Source organism: Micromys minutus (assembly GCF_963924665.1).
Source record: "Micromys minutus genome assembly, chromosome: 1".
Lineage (NCBI taxonomy): Eukaryota > Metazoa > Chordata > Mammalia > Rodentia > Muridae > Micromys > Micromys minutus.
This window is the reverse complement of record NC_137969.1, coordinates 120424571-120444231: the sequence shown is the minus strand read 5'-3', so window position 1 is coordinate 120444231 and position 19661 is coordinate 120424571.

Genomic DNA, 19661 nt, shown 5'->3' with positions numbered 1-19661 from the left:
ATCTTTTCCTTCATGGTTAATTAAGGTTTGTTGTGAATGATCTGTGTGTATTAGATTTACAATACAATCTGATCTTATAAGTCACAATCCTGACCATGCTCTTATAAGGCATCTGGCATTTGCAGAGGAACCTCAGCTTTTATAGAGGAACTGGAAACACAGAAGCAAAACAGTTGGTCCAGGCCCGACTCTCAAGCCACAATCTCTATCCTGACTACCATGGCATCCTGGCATGTAGTACGTACTGCTTTTTCTAAGGGACCTATGGCCACCAAGTTGACCCCTTTCAGGGCTCGTTATTCCTCTGAAAGCTACTGTGTCTGTTTTTCCTCAGAAGATCATCTCTTCTGAGAGGCATGAAGAGGAAACTTTCAGAGGACAAAGACAAAGGTCTTAACCTTTAAGGGCTGTGTAGGTTGATGTCTATATGCAGGTGAGGGAATGGCACTAGTTAGGTCAAGGTGATATATGATTGGATGGTAAAGAATGGGGTGGGGACAAAGTTTTTGTAAGGTGGGAGAGAAGGAGAAGCAGGGGAATCAAGATGGAGTTGAAGGAGAAGGCTCTAGACGCAGGTGGTCTTAATTGGCAATAGATAGATATTATTTTTAAGGGTTTCTGTGAATCAATTTGTTTTATCTAGGTGGGTGTTTTTCACTCTTCTCAAATGGTTGTGACCTTATTGTGTGAATGTGTTGTGGATTGAAAATTTAACATGTAAATCTGATGGATAAATTATTGATTATTGAGTCATGATTTTACTGGGCTGTGGGGAGACAGCTAGGAGAGGGTGGCTCTCCATCCTCCTGGGTCCAAGAGTACTTGGGGACAGCATGAAGCTTCAGGATAAAGATAGCCGGCATTGCCATATGACCTAATGGTGCCAGCACTAGCTTGGGATAAAAGGTTACATTTTTATTTACCGCAACAAGACTGTGTTATGTTTTATTTTATTGTTGTTCTTTTTGAGTTTTTTTTTTTTTTTTTTTAAGCAGCATAGAAACAGGGAATTTGGAAGGGAGAAATATATATTTACAGCTTAAGTGGCCCTAAGAGTGGGTTCTGGTTTGGGTATCAAACATAAACAGCTGTATTATAAACATAACATCAGGGTTAGGAGGTAAGAGTAGAAAACCACCCATTCCTGGCTTTACCAGATTGACGTGAGGATAAAATGAGCTAATAACCAGGAGTTTGTGCCAAGAGGAGTGAATTCCATGCCTCTCTCCCTCACTGAAAACAGTCAGACCTGGCCAAGAGGCAAGTCAGCAGACAACGTGGAGAGACATTCACCAGTCAGAGTATAGTTCAAGAAAATTTTGTGGTCCAAATAATGTCATTATACATAAACACCTATGTTTTAAACTAAATGGCACGACTGGGTATTGGGAAGTCTGCCAACTTTCTCGAGCCATCCCTTCCCTCACACAAACTACCAGGTAATTTGCATGGAGTGATTCATTAGTGGGCAGAAGAGGCAACTGAGACTTTGCTACTTATTTTTGCAGTTTCTGTTGAAATGAGAAAATGTAGAAGTATGATGAGGTTGTCATTATTTGGGATTTTATCTTATCATTTATTTATTTATTTTTTGAGATAGTGGCTTTCTATATAGCCCCATATGTCCCAGAATTCACTATTGCTTTTTGATAAGGGTCTACCTGGATAGCCCAGACCAACCTCAAACTTGAGATCCTTTGCCCGAGCTTTCCAATACTGGGCTTCCAAGCATCCTCTACTATGTCCATTGTAGATTTTGTTTTTTAAGTTTTTTTTTTTTTTAAGGCTTTTTTAAGTTGCTGACTTTTCTGGTTCAGAACAATTGTTCCAATAGCTATGGCATGCTGAAAGGCAAATAGCTTATTTTAAATATTTATGTTATTATTTTTAATTATGTCTATATGTGTAGGTATATGCTTATGAGTTCAGTGCCCAGGAAGCTAGAGTCAACAGATTATCTATTGCTGGTGTTACAAGCAGTTATAAGGTTGTGTGCTGTCTTATGTGGGTACTGTTTTTTTTTTTTTGTTGTTTTTTTTTTTGTTTAAGGGTTATTTATTTTACGTATATGAGTACACTGTAGCTGTCTTCAGACACACCAGAAGAGGATAACAGATTCCATTACAGATGGTTGTGAGCCACCATGTGGTTCCTGGGAATTGAACGAAGAAACTCTGGAAGCACTGAGCCACCACCCCAGCCCAAGGGTACTGGTTTTTGAACTTGGGTCGTCTACAAGAACAGTATGGGCTCTTAATCAGTGACCCATCTCACCAGTGCCAAATAGTTAATTTTGGGCTTTCTGTTTTATTTTAAGTGATGATATAGTAACATTTTGTACAAGTTCAGCAATGGCTGAATGTCAAAATCAAAACGATCCTAACATTAGAAGAAATCACAAACTCTAATCATGGGGAAACTGCAAAGTGGCTAATATTTATTGAGTACTGTTTGTCTGGTATTTCTAAGTATTGAACTGGGCTTGGTGGTCCTCATTGGTAGAGCACGTGTCTAACAGGTAAAAGCCCTGGGTTTGACCTCCATTCAATTCTCATAACAGTGCCATGTGGATGGATACATTTTCTACTCACAGATAGAGAAAATAAAAGTCCAGGGAGAAATGGACTCCAACAGAGCTGGGTGCCAAAACCTGCCCTTAGGATGTTACATTATAGTTTCTTCCTGAAACATAGGATTAAATGTTAACCTTAGAACTAGCTTAATTATGACCAACATCCAGAAACAGTCAAACAGATAAAAATGAAGCTTAAGAAAGATGTATTTTTTGGGCTAAGGGACCATCCCAATAGTAAAACCTTACCATCCAATATAAAGAAAAAACAAACAAACAAACAAACAAACAAGCAAGCAAGCAAAAAAGATAGGGAGGAAGAAAGGAAGGAAGGAAGGAAGGAAGGAAGGAAGGAAGGAAGAAAGGAAGGAAGAAAGGAAGGAAAGGGCATGTGCATCCCAAAAACACTGAGAGCAATTAGACTAGGTAGTATACAGAACAGTTGCAAATGACTACTGTTGGACTAACAGTCAGTAAACATGAGCTAATTGTGCCTTGTGAGCTCCTTTGAAAGGCTCTTGGTCAGTGTTTTTTTGCTGTGAAAAAAACACCATGATCATAGAAACTCTTATAAGAGAAAATATTTAACTGGGGCTGGATTACAGTTTCAGAGGTTTACTTCATTATTATCTTGGCAATGAGCCAGGCAGTAGGCAGGCAGACATGGTGTTGAGAAGTAGCTGAAAGATCTATGTCTGGGTCTACTGGCAGCCAAAAGAGAAAGCTGTTGGGCCTGGCTTTTGCTTTTGAAATCTCAAAGACCACCCCTAGACACACTTCCTCCAACAAGGTCACACTCCCTAATCTTTCCCACATAGTTCCAATAACTAGGGACCAAACATTCAAATATATGGGGGTCGTTCTCATTCAAACCACAGTGTAAGAGAGACATGTTCAGGTTTCAGACAAATCCCTCTGTGTTCTTCAGGCACATTTCCTTACATTTCTGAGTTTCAGTTTTTTTGTCTGTCAACTGGTTTACTGTGTTTCATTGAACTAAAGGCATTGTTAGTTTTCATGTCATAATTTACAGAGGAAAAGCAGTTGATGGAACTCTGATAATGTCCTTTCTAATCATGAGGATTGAAAGACATATTCCTAACCCATCAATAATGAAATGAATGAAGGAGCAGCTTAGCATCACTGAAGTATGAAGCCATAGATACCCCAAGGTTCTTGTATTGATTAAAGAAGAGATAATATGTCTAATGTCACAAAGAAAGTGCTTAAAATATTGAGTATTGTCTGTTGATTCTGATTTCTTTTTCTAAAAATGTAGATATTTGAAAAACATCATTATTATACTATTGTCTATAACAAGAAATAAAAAATAATGACTCATTATTATTTGAAAAAAAAAAACACAGGAGCTGTGCAAACAATTGGACATTGATAAATGAAGAAGCCAAACTGCAGAAGAGCATTAAACTCCTAAGGGACGATATGGGTGTTTTTATTGTGTGTACAGATGTGTGGAAGGTACCTGCGGAGGCCAGAAGGTGTTCGGTCTTCTGGAACAGACAGCAGACAATTGTGAGCTGTCTATGGAAACCTGACTCCTCTGTATGAGCAGTAAGTGCTCAGAGCCATTTATCCAGTCTCCTATTCATTTTTCTCCTCAAAGATCCCTTTTTATTTGTGTGCATATATCCATGTGCATGTGCATATGGGAGAGACAGACACACACACACACACACACACACACACACACACACACACACACACAGAGAGAGAGAGAGAGAGAGAGAGAGAGAGACAGAGACAGAGAGAGACAGAGAGACAGAGAGAGAGAGAGAGAGAGAGAGACAGAGAGACACACACACACACACACAGAGAGAGAGAGAGAGAGAGAGAGAGAGAGAGAGAGAGAGAGAGAGAGAGAGAGAGAGAGAGACAGACAGACAGACAGAGAGAGAGAGTTGGTTTCTGAGGAGTTCCGAAGATAGTGTTGTATTTCCAGAAGCTAAAGTTATGGGTGGTTGTGGGAACCAAACTTAGGTCGTCTGTAAAAGCAACTAACTGCTAACCCATCTCTCCAGTCTCGATAGTGTTATTATTAGGGGAACAAAAGAAACAGCATGAATTATATTTCTATACTAGTCCTCATTAAAAAAAAAAATACACTAGAAAAAGACATTTTCAACCATCACAGAAAAGTAAAGTATCATCAAATGAAACTCACAAAGTTGAATAGCCTTTAGAGAAGGCCAAAAACTACATGAGAAAGATCAAAATATTTCTAAGCATATAAAAATATCTAAGAGGTCATGGAAAGGGAGACTGTACATGGAAAACTACCAGGTTGCCCCATATTTGGTCTACAGAAAATTCTCCCACTGACCAAAGTCTTTTGAAGTGGAAACTTATGGGCTCTTTGGAATGTTGGTTGGATGGTGTGTTGCTGGGGCAAACACATGAAGAAACATTTTGTTAAAGTGGACACGGGTGTGAAAGGCTAAGGCAGACTTCTGAAGGAAAGTTTTGCTGAAGCAGACACAGGAGAGAGGATGTTCTGCCAAAGCAAGCATGTGAAAGGACACGTGATAAAAGATTTATTGCTAATGACATACACGTATTAGTTCACCTTACCTTGTAGTAGAACTGCATTTGTCCGGATGCCGCCGAAAAGCTTCTGACGATGTGATGCAGTTTCATGCCACTTCTGAGGACTCAGGCTGGTTGGATGCATGTGCTGAGACAAGGCCGTGTTGAGGCTATAGCCAAGCTGAGACTAGAGTGGTGCTGAAACAAGGCACATAGAAGACACATGATGTTTGGAGGGTATAAAAAGGATACCACCCAATGACACACACACAGAGAGCTTGGCTTGTTGGTACAGCTAGCTGTGCAAAGCTTGTGGGTCTTGAGTCTTCTTTGCTGATCTTTACTTCCCTGAGAAAAGCACAGCCAAGAATGCCTCCTGGTGTTCCTGTTGGTCCCTCCTGCTGACTGGAGCCTGGCTGTCTCTGCTAGGTCACATCACCGCTGTTGCTCACGTGACTCTACAGAGCTGGACTGCTGTTGTATTCATGAAATTTTTGAGAGTGGATCAAGGTGTGGCTACCTGCTAACGTGTGAACTGAACTGCTGATTTCCAGACAACACAAATGGGAGTTGTTCCAAAGAGCCTTTATAAACAAGTCCACTCACCCAACCACCACTCCTTGCCATATCCTTTCTTTTCCACTGCCTCTGATGGGTGGTGGGTTACAGGAAAGGTTAAACCATTTAAGAACCATAAGCTCTCCTCCAGCCAAGCAAGATGTCCAAAGGAAAGAAGGCCAAGGGAAAGAAAGTGGCCCCAGGCCCCCACCATCATCAAGAAGCAGGAGGCCAAAAAGGCGGTCAATTCTTTGTTTGAGAAAAGGCCCAAGAACTTCAGCATTGGGCAGGATATCCAGCCCAAAACGATCTAACATGCTTCATCAAATGGCCACACTAAATCTGGGTGCATCATATTAGAAGATGGGATATAAATGGCCAATAAACATATATGTGGAGGTGTTCAACTTTCACATCAATCAAGGAAGCACATTCCAGTGAGCTGAGTGCACTTAATGACTTCGATTGCCATACCTTCCCATGACCACACTCCAGAGTAGTGCCAGCCTTCACAGACTGGCCCATTCCCATCCATCTTCAAGTTTGCAGTAGCGATTCTTCAGGCAGATCCTGTAGAACTGCTTACATGTTTCTGTTCTCTCTCTTGTGCCCTTCATTATATATTTCTGGAGATCTATCAATCTTTCTATCTATCTATGTATCTATCTATGTGTCTATCTATCTATCAATCAATCTATCTATCTATCTATCTATCTATCTATCTATCTATCATCTATCTATTCTCTATCACTATATCATCTATTTATCAATCATCTAGCTAGCTATCAATCATTTGTCTAGTTATGGATTAAATTGTGTTGCCACTAAAGATATCCTGAAGTCCTAACTCCTAGTAGCTCAGAATGTGACCTTATTTGAAAATAGTAATTTCAGACTTAATTAGCTAAGATGAGATTATAGTGGCATAGGGTAGGCATTTAGCACCATATGACCTTGTGTCCTAATAAGGAGAGAGGAAACAGACCAAATCAAGGAATGCATGGGGATAATAGAAGTCACAATTTTTTTCTTACAACTTTATTTAAAAAAGAGAGATACATGTACAGATTTTTAAAAGCATTTCGGCATAAAACTATATGAATATAATTTTGTTAGTACTTAATTCTTTTAGAGGTTTGATAATATGCATTGAAATCTTACTAGTTACCATAAGTATAAAGTACATGTAGGACAGAACATAACATGGAAACAGTCAGAGTTTTCTTGGTGTGTATAGATTAAACATAATGATTTTTGAATAACAAAAATTGCCAAAAGGCTATATTCTTAAGGTCCAGGTATACCATACTCAGAGAGGGTGCTATACACTTATTTTTTTTTTCTAAGAAGGACTGAGGCTTTCACTTTTTGGCCTTTGTGATTTTTTTTTTTCTTTTTTTGAGCTTCATATTGCCTGTGAGTTGTTTCTGGGGTATTCAGAGCTTTCTGGGGTTAGTATCCAATTATCAGTGACTGCATATTATGTCTGTTCTTTTGTGACTCGGTTACCTCACTCAGGATGATATTCTCTAGAGGCATCCATTTTCTTAGGAATTTCATAAAGTCGTTGTTCCTAATAGCTGAGTAGTACTCCATTGTGTAAATATACCACAATTTTCATATCCATTCATCTACTGAAGGACATCTGGGTTCTTTCTAGCTTCTGGCTATTATAAATAGGGATGTTATGAACATTGTGGTGCATGTGTCAGGAGCCACAATTATGCTCATACCTAAACCACACAAAGACACTACAAAGAAAGAAAACTTCAGACCAATTTCCCTCATGAACATCAATGCTAAAATACTCAATAAAATTCTTGCAAACTGAATTAAAGAACACATCAAAACACATCCCAGGGTTATAAGGATGGTTAAATATACAGAAATCCATCAATGTAATCCAGTGTATAAATAAAATCAAAGAAAAAGACTACAGGATCATCTTTTTAGATGCTGAGAAAGCATTTGACAAAATTCAACACTCCTTCATGTTAAAAGTCTTGGAAAGATCAGGAATTCAAGGCCCATACCTAAACATAATAAATAGCAATATACAGCAAACCAGTATCCAACAGCAAACTAAATGGAGAGAAACTTGAAGCAATCTCACTAAAATCAGGGACTAGACAAGAGTTCGCACTCTGGCCCTACCCATTCAATATAGTACTGGAAGTCTTAGCCAGAACAATTATACAGCAAGAGGAAGTAAAAAGGATACAAATCAGATAGGAAAAAGCCAAAATATCACTGTTTGCAGATGATATGAAAACATACTTAAGCGACTCCAAAAATTCCACTAGAGAACTCCTAGAGCTGATAAACAACTTCAGCAAAGTAGCTGGATATAAAATTAGCTCAACAAATCAGTAGCCTTCCTCTACTCAAAGGACAAACAGGCTGAGAAAGAAATTAGAGAATCGATACCCTTCACAATAGTCACAAAGAATATAAAATTCTTTGGGGTGATCCTAACCAAGCAAATGAAAGATCTGTATGACAAGAACTTCAAGTCTCTGAAGAAGGAAATTGAAAAAGATCTCAGAAGATGGAAAGATCTCCCATGCTCATGGATTGGGAGCATCAACATAGTAAAAATGGCCATCTTGCCTAAGGCAATCTATAAATTCAATACAATCCGCATCTAAGTTCCAACTCAATTTGAGCAATTTGCAAATTTATTTGTAATAATAAAAAACCAAGATAGCAAAAACGGTTCTCAACAATAAAAGAACTTCTGGAGGAATCACTATCCCTGACCTCAAGCTGTATTACAGAACAATAGTGATAAAAACTGTATGGTATTGGTACAGAGACAGGCAGGTAGATCAATGGAATAGAATCAAAGACCCAGAAATGAACACACACACCTATGGTCACTTGATCTTTGACAATGGAGCTAAAAACATTCAGTGGAAAAAAGACAGCATTTTCAACAAATGGTGCTGGTTTAATTGATAGTCAGCATGTAGAAGAATTCGAATTGATCCATTCTTATCACCTTGTAGAAAGCTCAAGTCTAAGTGGGTATAACCAGGTACACTGAAAGTAATAGAAGGAAAAGCAGTGAAGAGCTTAGAACATATGAGCACAGGGAAAATCTTCCTGAACAGAACACAATGCTCTAAAATCTAAGAATTGACAAAAGAGACCTCATAAAATTGTAAAGCTTCTGTAAGACAAAGGACATTGTCAATAGTACCAAACAGCAACAAATTAGGAAAAGATCTTTACCAATCCTACATCTGATAGAGGGCTAATATCCAACATATACAAATAACTCAAGAAGTTAGATTCCAGAGAATCAAATAATCCCATTCAAAAATGGGGTACAGAGCTAAACAAAGAATTCTCAGCTGAGAAATATTGAATGACTGAGAAGTACCTAAAGAAATACTCAGCATCCCTAGTCATCAGGGAAATGCAAATTAAAACAACCCTGAGATTCCACCTCACACCAGTCAGATTGGCCAAGATCCAAAACTCAGATGACAACAGATGCTGGTGAGGATTTGGAGAAAGAATGCTCCTCCATTTTGGTGAGATTGCAAGCTGGTATAACAACTCTGGAAATTAGTCTGGTGGTTCCACAGAAAACTGGACATTGCAATACCTGAGGACCCAGCTATACCACTCCTGGCATATACCCAAAAAAACGCTCCAATATATAATTAGGACACGTGCTCCACTATGTTTATAGCAGCCTTATTTATAATAGCCAGAATGTTGAAAGAACCCAGATGTCCTTCAACAGAGGAATGGATACAGAAAATGTGGTACATTTACACAAGGGAGTACTACTAAGCTATTAAAAACAATGACTTTCATGAAATTCTTAGGCAAATGGATGAAACTAGAAGTTATCATCCTGAGTGAGGTAACCCAGTTACAAAAGATCACAAATGGTATTCACTCACTGATAAACAGATACTAGAACAAAAACTTGGAATACACAAGAAACAATTCACAGACCTTATGAAGCTCAAAAAGAAGGCCAGAATGTAGATGCCTCAGTTCTTCTTAGAAAAGAGAACAAAATATTAATGGGAAGAAATACAGGGACAAATAGAGGAGCTGGGACTGAAGAAAAGATCACTCAGAGACTGCAGCATCTGGGGATCTATCCCATATGCAGCCACCCTTGCTGATGCCAAGTAGTACTTACGGGCAGCAGTCTGATATGGTTGTCTCCTCAGAGGCGCAGCCAGAGTCATGCTGACACAGACGAGGATGCTTTCAGTTAACCGTTGATCTGAGCATGGGAACCCAAATGGAGGAGCTAGAGAAAGGTCTGAAGGAGATGAAAGGGTTTGCAGCCTCATGGGAAGAACAACAATATCAACCAACCAAACCCTCCAGAGCTCCCAGGGACTAAAACACCAACCAATGAGTACACATGGAGAGACCCATGGCTCTAGTTGCTTATGTAGCAGAGGATAGCACTGTTTGGCATCAATGGCAGGAGCGATCTTTGGTCTACTCGAAGCTTGTTTTCCCAGTGTAGGGGAATGCCAAGGTGCTAAGTTCAGAGTGGGTGGTTGGGAGTGCGTGCATCTTCATGGAAGCAAGGGGAGGGGGAATGGGAATAGGGCAAAAGGGGATAACATCTGAAATGTAAATACAGAGAATATCCAAGAAAAATGTTAAAAAAAAAAAAAAAAGATTTCTGAAGTCCATGACAGAAAGGCCTAGATTTCCTTAGAGAGACAGCAGGTAGAGAGATGTGACTTGAAGTCTCTTGGTGAAGACTCGGAAGAAAATGACAGATATGCAGGAGGAAAATGGATTCTTCTTACAACGTAGCAGAAGACTGTGAAATTGGTTCTGTACTGAGCTAAAACAGAATATGCAAGGAGTGAAATTAACGGAGGAAAAAGCCACGTAAAGAATAGAAGTTTCCACCTGCTTTCTGTTTGCTTTTTATAGTAAAACAAAGGACACAGGGGCAAAGTAGGGAAGGAACTGTTGAGGAAAAGGGGGATTAAAAGCATTTGGTGTTCTGGAAAGTTTTTCAGTCTGTCCAGATATTCTGTCATGGGAACAGAAAGCTATGTGGCTAGAGAACTGTTTGCTGAAAAGATTAAGCTGTGACTCAGAGCCAATCAACCTCAGCAGAAGCCAGAACAGAAACATGGTTATTGAGGAAAGTTATGGGAAGTCTCCAATGCCTCGGATTCTACAGGAGACTGACAAGGATTCCAAGAATCCAAATCCGTCAGAATGCTTCTGCCATGGACTGAAAGGGACAGACACAACATGGTGAGATATGAAGGACAAGAGCCTAGGCTGGAGCCACGGTGCAGGAGCCTGTGTGACAGAACTGGCCCGGTCAGAGCTGGCCACTGAGCAGGAGTCCGTTCGCAGGCCTTGAGATATAAAGTAAGTTTTCCTGATCAGAGGGTGAGGATGGGGGTGGGGTAGGGATTCAGATTTGTCCAAGAGTCATTACATCTCAAACCACCTCAAAATATCGCCAAAACCTCATTCATCTTTATCAAATACACTTTATTAAACGTCTTTAATGTGGCCTGGGCACAGTGGCGCATGCCTTTAATGCCGCCACTCGGCAGCAGGGACATGCCATCTCAATGAATCTGAGGCCAGCCTGGTCTACATAGTGGGTTCAATGACAGCAAGTACCACATAGGGATAGAGAGATCTTTACTAAAACTAATAACAATAATAAAACAATTAAAAAGAGTGTCTTTTGTGGCAATTAAAGTCACCATGCCTTCTGTAAAGTAAAAATACCAGTTTTTTAGATATCATTTGTATATTGCTAATTTTCAAAACCAATCATCAAACAAAATAATGAACAGAGGGGAGGTGCTTTAGGAAAGTAAAATAATATTTAACGTGCTCATAATTAGAGAGGGTGTAGATTTTTCATTTAAAGTGGTTTATCTTTAAAAATGCTGCTTGGCAAACCCAGGTGTGCTCAAATGTATTTGGCATTCTCCACATTGTACTATCCAATATGGCAGCCATCAACTTCATTCAACTTTAACTGAATATACACTAAATAAAATTTGACATTGCACTTCTTTTTCTCATTGGTCTTATTTCAGATGTTCAGTGGACACATTTGTGACTAGTGGCTACATATTATCATGGACAGTTTTTCATCCTCACAGAAGTGTTTGGCAAGGACCAGTCAGTAAGAACGCTAAGCTATATCCCCACCCTCACCCCCACCTTTTTTTTTATTTTAATTTTTTTATTGAGACAGGGTCTTGCTAAGTGTCCAAGCTGGTCTTGAACTAATTCCCCTTGCTTCTGCCCTACTGTTAGTTGGAATATGTTGCAGTAAACATTAAAAGAATTGTTTAACCTTTTGTCGGCCCCCGAGGTCTCACTCAGAGGATGCCGCTCTAGTGTGGAGCTGAGCACACACTATTCGGTCTCACTCCTCTTGGCGCTTCAGGCCCCCTCTAGAATTTCTGACATGGTTCACTCTACCACGTTTGCTGCTTCAGTCCTGGGTGAATACGACTGCCCTGGTACTTCCCTTTTCTCCACTGCCAGGTACAAACATGACTCCAAAGCCTGGTAGCTTATCAAGCAGGTTTATATATTAAATTCTCAATCCACAAACCCTCTACACAATAAGCTTACATCCAATGGACAAAGATACAAACTGCCCTTCTATATGAGATAAAAAAGACCCATAGAAATAATAGCCTCATCATGTGCTGAGAGAAACATAAAGATCTGTCTCCATCTTCGTTCCTCCCTGAGTCTCCTCCTCCTCTCCTCCTCTCCTCCTCTTCAGCCTTCCTAGACCTTTTCTCCGCTGCCTATCTCTCTTCTGTCCAATCCTATATTGCTTTAACATAAATCGACAGGAATCACTCACCTTTAGTACCAGGTCCAGTAAAGGAGACACTTCTTGAAGGATGGAAAGAAAGTGAATGGATTAAATAAGGAGGCAGCCAAAATTTTTATTCATTTGATAGTGTTGCCCAATATCATGATACAGGCAACTTCACCAATGTCCTCATAGTCCTCTTGCCTCAGAGCATACATGTTAAAGTGCTTGAACACACTACAGACCAGAATCGGGACCTTAGCTACCGCTTGGTAGTTTGGCAATCTACTTTAGGGTCAGCTGATAAAATTTGAATTCTTATTTTAATCCTGTCCATCAAGACAGTATTTGAGACGGTTCACATTTTGCATCTAAACAGCACCCTGCTGGGACTCTAGCTCAGTTGGTAGAATACTTGCCTCGAATCACAAGGCCTTGGGCTCAATCCCAGCACCGCATAAAGCAGGAGTAATGATGCTCGGCTGTAATCTTAGCGCTCAGGAGGTGGAGGCCGGAAGATGAAGGTCAGGGCCTTCTGAGGTTACGTAGTGAGTTCACAGCAGCACAAATAGAGTCTGGGATACATGAGTCTGTCTCAAAAACATTCTTTAAGAAAATCATATCAGACAGCCATCCATATTTCCTCCCACTTAGCTGTCAACTGTTTAAGAAAGGTCCAACACAGATTTCCCTGGTGGCATTTCAGTCTATTCCCTCTTGGCCAGGATCAAACTGCTTCTGATTTTTGACAGTCCTCAGGTACAGGAGACGGGTTGGAAAACAAACGGCACTGCCTACAGATGTCAGTTTTGACTATGAAGCTCTGTTTGGAAAGTTGCCGCTGATCGGTTCATTCTGTTTCCGACTTAGACACCATGCCGGCTTCATTTGGAAGAAAGCAGTGCTCACATGTTCTTTTTCCTTACCAGTTCGGAAGTCAGCACACAGAGCAATGGCTCGCTTTCACCGTGGCTTTTTCGTGGGTGTGTTCTCTGATTCATAACTTTCATCTCCTTGGCTCTTGGCATAATGATCTTGGCTTAGGTTGTCATCTAGTTTCATGTGAACATCACAAGACTGTTGAATTTATTCACATCACAAAGAAAGTCAGATACTGGTAAACACACTTATTGAATATGTAAGGAATTCAGCACCAGGGGATTCGTTCACTGCCAACAGTACTGAGTCAGAAGTAATCAGACTCAATAGTTTTGACCTCTTGTTTTTCCAGAAACTAAGCTGACTTTGGTTCCTGGGTGTGAGAGAACTCAGGGTCAGGGAAGAAGATTTAGGATTGAGTATTCTTTATCTTTTTATTTTACCTATTTTTGACATTGCTGGCCTACTTGTGATAACTGGACCCCTTGGAGACTATAGCAGCTTTCCCAGGATTCCTGAATCCCCTGCTTTCTCTCACATGACTGTCGTTCATCCACCATCCGTGATGGCAGCCATGGAGCTGCTGTGTGGAGCTGAGTTACCCTCCTGTATGCCTTTCTTATTGTCGTTGTGACAAGTTATGGCAAACTCCTCAGTTTAAAGCGTTCCAGTTCCCTTACATTTGTATAAGGAGGTATGAAATGGGGGTCACTGCACCAGAATCAAAGCCATGTGTGGCTTTCAGCTATTTCTGGAGGTGCAAGGATAAATTTGGATTTTGTGTCCTTTCCAGTTTGTAGAGGGCCTTCTACGTCCCTGGGGCTGTGACTCCTCCCTTCATCTTCAAAGTCAGTGACACTGTCGCTGAGCGCCTTTCTGCCGTATAATCCACCCATGGCTTGGCTCTTCTCAGCCTTTCTGCTTTAAGCACCTTTCTGATCACAATGACCCAGCTCAGATAATATAGGACATAGTCCTTGTTTTGAGTTGATTGGCAACTTTAATTCCCCTCTACTATGCTACCATCCATGTTCGAAGGCTCCAGGGATCGGGACATGGACAATCTGGGTGCTCCTATCTACCCAGATCCTTTCTTCCTGCAAAACATCTTCAATGAAGCCCATCCCATAGGTTTACTAGAGCACAATACAGTGATGTTCCCGAAGTGTGTAAGAAGTCATATCTTGTCACTAACATGTCAGAAGGATGCTTGTTTTTTGGCGGGGGAGGGGGAGGTAAGAAGATGGAGGAAGCTCTGGAGTCTACAGACTGTGGGAGGGCAGAAGAGCTGGCTGGATCAGATATACTTGCTCTTTAACCAGGTGGAGGACAGCTGTCTCTTAGTGCTAGGAGCAGTGGATACGGGGCATGGGAGGGTGGTGGATGTGTCCCAGAGGAGACATATTACCAGGCAGTTAGTCTGCTCCTAACTCCTTCCTGTATCCTAAGCTCTAACGAGAGTAAGACAGGCAAACTCTCTTTCTTCTTTCCCTCACAGCCCTGTTCTCTAGCTCTTTCTTCTTTCCCTCACATCCCTGTGAAAGAAACAAACACCAGATGCAAAAGGCACGGACAATAGCATGGGCAATGAGGAGCAGAAGGACCTGGCAGGGAAGAAGAGAGAGAGAGACAGAGGAGAGACCAGGTTCCTCAGGTGAGGCCCCTGAGAGGGAGCTTTGCATAGAGAAGGCTTCCCAGGAAGTATCCTCGATCCTTGCCTGCACATAGTGGGAAGGGTTAGGGCTCAGTACAGGAAGAACATGAGTGGGATGGAGTTACCAGGGAGGCCTCAGCTTTTCCCATAAGGCAGTTCTGGAACTGGGTGGCCCTTCCCGAATTGTGTAGCTCTGGAAAATGGTTATTCTTTGCCCCACCAATCCCAATTAGCAGCTACTATCTAAGAGCTGCCTTGGGGTGAGGGCATGACCTTGGGTGAGTCATTTGTCCTTTGCTCAGAGCCTTTCTGGGGATCTACACAGAGGATACTTTCAGCATTTTGTCAGGTGGAAGCAGCAGGTGGGTGGTGTACAACTGTCCACCCCACTTGGTGGCAGCTGCTCTTTAGACTAGGCATCTTTCTTGAGGCTACATAGGCAGGATCGGGGACTAAACTTTTCTTTGTTTGTTTACTTTTGAGACAGTCTCTCTATGTAGTCCTGGCTGTCTTGGAACTCACTCACTATTTAGGCTGACCTCAAACTCACAGAGATCTTCTGCCTCTGACTCCCAGTGCTGGGATTAAAGGTCTGTGCCACCACACTCAGCCCTTATTTTTTGATCCAGCATTGTCTTAGGGTTTTACTGCTGTGAAGAGACACCATGACCAAAGCAAGTCTCATAAAGAGAGTTTCTCCAACAAAGCTACAGCTACTCCAACAAGGACCCATCTCCTAATAGGGTGACTCCCTTTGGGTGGCTTTTTACTAAAACTGCCACAAGGGTGCAGCAGGCTAGCCTTGAGCTTGCTATGTAGCCAAGGATGAATTTGAACAGAATTCTGCCTCTTCTGTCTCTACTTCCTGAGATCTAGGACAAGAGGGATGCATTACCATGTTTGCTTTAAGTATTTCATGCAGTGTAGGAGAGGGAACCCCAGTGTGGGAGACTGGAGTCTTAATACATGTCTAAAGTAGTTTTATTCAGGAATTCCAGGAGTATTAGGGTTTGTGCTAAATTGTATCTATGAGCATCAAAAGAAATAAGCCCATAGAATAAATTTGCCACATTGTTTGGTGAAATAGCTGAGTTAAACCCATGTTCCCATAACAAGATCTTGAGACAGCAGCAGAATTTCATGGTGATAAATATCTTCATTTTTTTGGTGCTAGTGTTACAAGTCCTGCCACCATTATTGAGGTTTGCTGATTACACACATAGCTAAAGAAAGTGCTATGTTTTACTTTAAGATTATAAAAAATAAGGATTCTAGGGCAATACTGAGGAGAAGACAAGAGGAATCCATGTTATCACTCTGAGCCTTGGCAGTAAAGGGTTTCATAAGCGTTTCTCAGCTATCCAGAGAAACTGGCAACTCTCACCCTCTGCTCTCTTAAACTTCCACCTCATCACCTTGTTTCCATGTCTCACGAACAGCCAGATATTTATTTCACTTCTCTCTGATCTCTGCAGTTGAGTCCTTCTGTTGTCTGAGTTCACCTGAAAGGTCACCTGGACCCCTTAGCTTTCAATAATGATAGAAAAGCCTCCCCAGCTACCAGATTCATTCTAGGAGAACTTCTTGACTTCTATCCATCTCTATGCATGGGCACAGAGCATCACACAGCTGCTCAGATTGGCTCATGAAACACTGACAGGCTACAGCCCAGATGTCAGCTCCGTGATGCGCAGTGGTACACATTAGGCAGACCTCCAGTTACCTAGAGCAGCTGTTTAAATCTTTATGGCTCCCAGCAGTCTCCATAATTAGCAGAACAAATGTCCATTCTTCTAGCTAGTTTAATAGAATACTATTGAGAAACTTGGATAGATCTGCTGGGTTGGTCAACAGCAGGGATTTCCAGGGTCCTAGAAGGAGCTGTGTGTGCTCGTAGCTTGCCTTGGACTTTATATATGTTGTGTGTTGTTCTTTAACAAAATCTCAGCCATTTGATTTTACCAACAAGGACTTGGGAGCCAGATGCTGGGGTGAAAACCTGCTGGCTCTGATAAGCACAGAAGTCACCCACCAACCTTCCTCCTCAGCAGGTATCCCAGAATGAATCCCTTCTCTCAACAAACCTCCTTTAAACTGGAGTCCCTCCCTTCTACTTCCAGAGCTTCTTCTCTCTATCCGGCTTCCTAACTCCCTCTTATTCTCTCTGTTTTTTCTTAATAATCCCGTGCTCACTTCCTGTCAACTGGCTCCTTGCTACACCTCTTGACCCATGGTTGACTTTATTTAATTTTGTTTACAATATTCTGGCAGAAAGCGTTTGCATTAAAGGTGTATGCTAAAGCTGAGCCGCATTCCCAGTAAATGACCCAATCTCAGGGGTCACAGTGTGATTAAATATCCTACAACATACCAGCAGCCTGTATTCTGTGCTATCTCTGCCCTACCACTCAGAGCAAAAGGAAGCGACTTGAGGCAGCAGGGGTAAAAGACAAGCATGGCCGCCATAGGACCCACTGCATACGCAGCATATGCATACATGCGTGCCTGTGTATGTGCTATGGACAGTTCAGATGGATCTATCTGAAGTCTCCTGCCTCACAATGGGGGAAAAATCTAATGTAACAATGGGAGTCTTTCTTACCTCAAATCTATTTTGGAGACATGGGGACTTATTATAATAGAGGACACTTTGTGAGGCTTTTGGAACTCTCAATTGTCCTTTAACCAGCTGGCATGCGGGGTTATTGTAGGCCTTCCTCTTCTCAGGAGTGTGCACCACTGAGCACCAACCAACACTCACACCTTCTTAGGCTGTGCGTCACCATCACACTTTCTGCCTTCATCAACTCCTGGACCACACTTCCGTCAAGACTCAGCTCAGGTTACAGCTTCTCCACGCACCTTTCTGAGTGTCCATTGGCAGACTAGCCGCACTACTTTGGAGTTTCTCTAGCTTGCTGATCCTCAGCTGGGAGAATTTTGGTCTTCCATTCCTACTCCAGGAACATCTGGTCACATGAGAGGCATTTGGGGGTATTGCAAATGGTTTGGGGGCTGCTGGCATTTATTTCATAAAGGTAGTGACATGTGTCTTTCATGACACAGTACTAGCAAGAACACAGGTCCCTTGTGCTGAGAACCCTGTGGTCTAGCCAGCCTCTGACACCCTTGTCAGACTGTAGACTCATGTACAATCTAAATAAGGTTGGGAGTCCTTAGAAACCACTCTGCTGCTCTTCCGGTTGTACAGGAAAGAACACTCATCTGGGAGCTGTTCAGCTCAAGGTGAGTCATTGTGACAGACAGACTAGGAACTAGACAGATAGGGAAAGGGTCCACAAACAATTTTTAAAAAGCCTGGGAAAGCTTTCTCCTGAGATCAGAGCCACCATTCTGACTGATCAGTCCAGGCTGGCCAGATGTGTTCAAAGCCTATCCTGAACATGTTTACCTGAAGTTGTGGGCCTGCCAGCGTCCCCTCCTTTGTCTAAGTTGTCCAAACCAAAATTAGGAAGAGGGGACCCATCTCATGCCACCAGAAACATTCAGAATGCCAGTACTCCAGGGACAAAAATGACTGTGGTTGATGTGTTCTCTCTCCCCCCCCCCTCCCTCCCTCCCTCCCTCTCTCTCTCTCTCTCTCTCTCTCTCTCTCTCTCTCTCTCTCTCTCTCTCTCTCTCTCTCTCTGTGTGTGTGTGTGTGTGTCCCTCTGTCTCCATCTCTGTCTCTCTCCGTCTCTCTGTCTCTGACTCTCTCTCTGTCTCCATCTTTCTCTGTCTTTCTCTCTCCTCACTTGTAATAAAGTTTGTTACTTATTGTTGCCTGCCATGTTTAAGATTCTTCCTGCTCTTTGATCCTTTAATCAGCAGAGAAGATGAACCCAATGCAGAAAGTAATACTAGCCAGGCTCCCTCTTGTGACCCTGGGACCTTTGACCTTTTCCACTTTACCATCTGGTTGTTTTCTGTTTCTGAGCTAAATAGAATTTCTATAAGCAATGCTGGAATCTTTTATTTGTAGTAACTCTGTCACTTAGCCTCTCAGCATAGGCTATGCATATTTGTCGTGAGGTCAAAACTCCTAAATTTTAAAAAATACTATTTTATTCCCTTGTAGTTCTAATTAAAAAAAAAACACAAGACTGTAAACTTATTCCCTAAGTGTAGCTCCTTACAAGGACATATGACTACATCTAATTCACTGAAATTAGAAAAACAGAATTCTACTGAGAATGTTCAGTGTTAATTAGAGTAAACACCAGTCACCAGAGACTCATGTATTTCCGTAATGAAAATGACCACCTAGCAGTGGAGAGGGAAACAGGAAAGGTTTCTATGAAGGAGAATGATTAACCAGATTCTCACAGAGAAAGTAGAAAAAAAAAAATCAGCAAAATGCAGGAAGGACAAAGAATTGTTTGGTTTTTAAATTCATCCCACACACTCTGATAGATGACCCATTCCCACAATTAAATAGTGCTGGTTAGTTTTATGTCAGATTGACAAAGCTATAGTCTTCTGAGAGGAGGGAACAACCTCCATGAGAACATGCCTCCTTAAGACAGGGCTTTCAGGTAAGCTTATGGGCATTTTAAAAATCAGTGATGGATGGAGAAGAGCCTGGGTCACTGTGGACGGTGTTGCCTGGTGTGGTGGTCCTGGGTTCTTTAAGAAAGCAGGCTGAG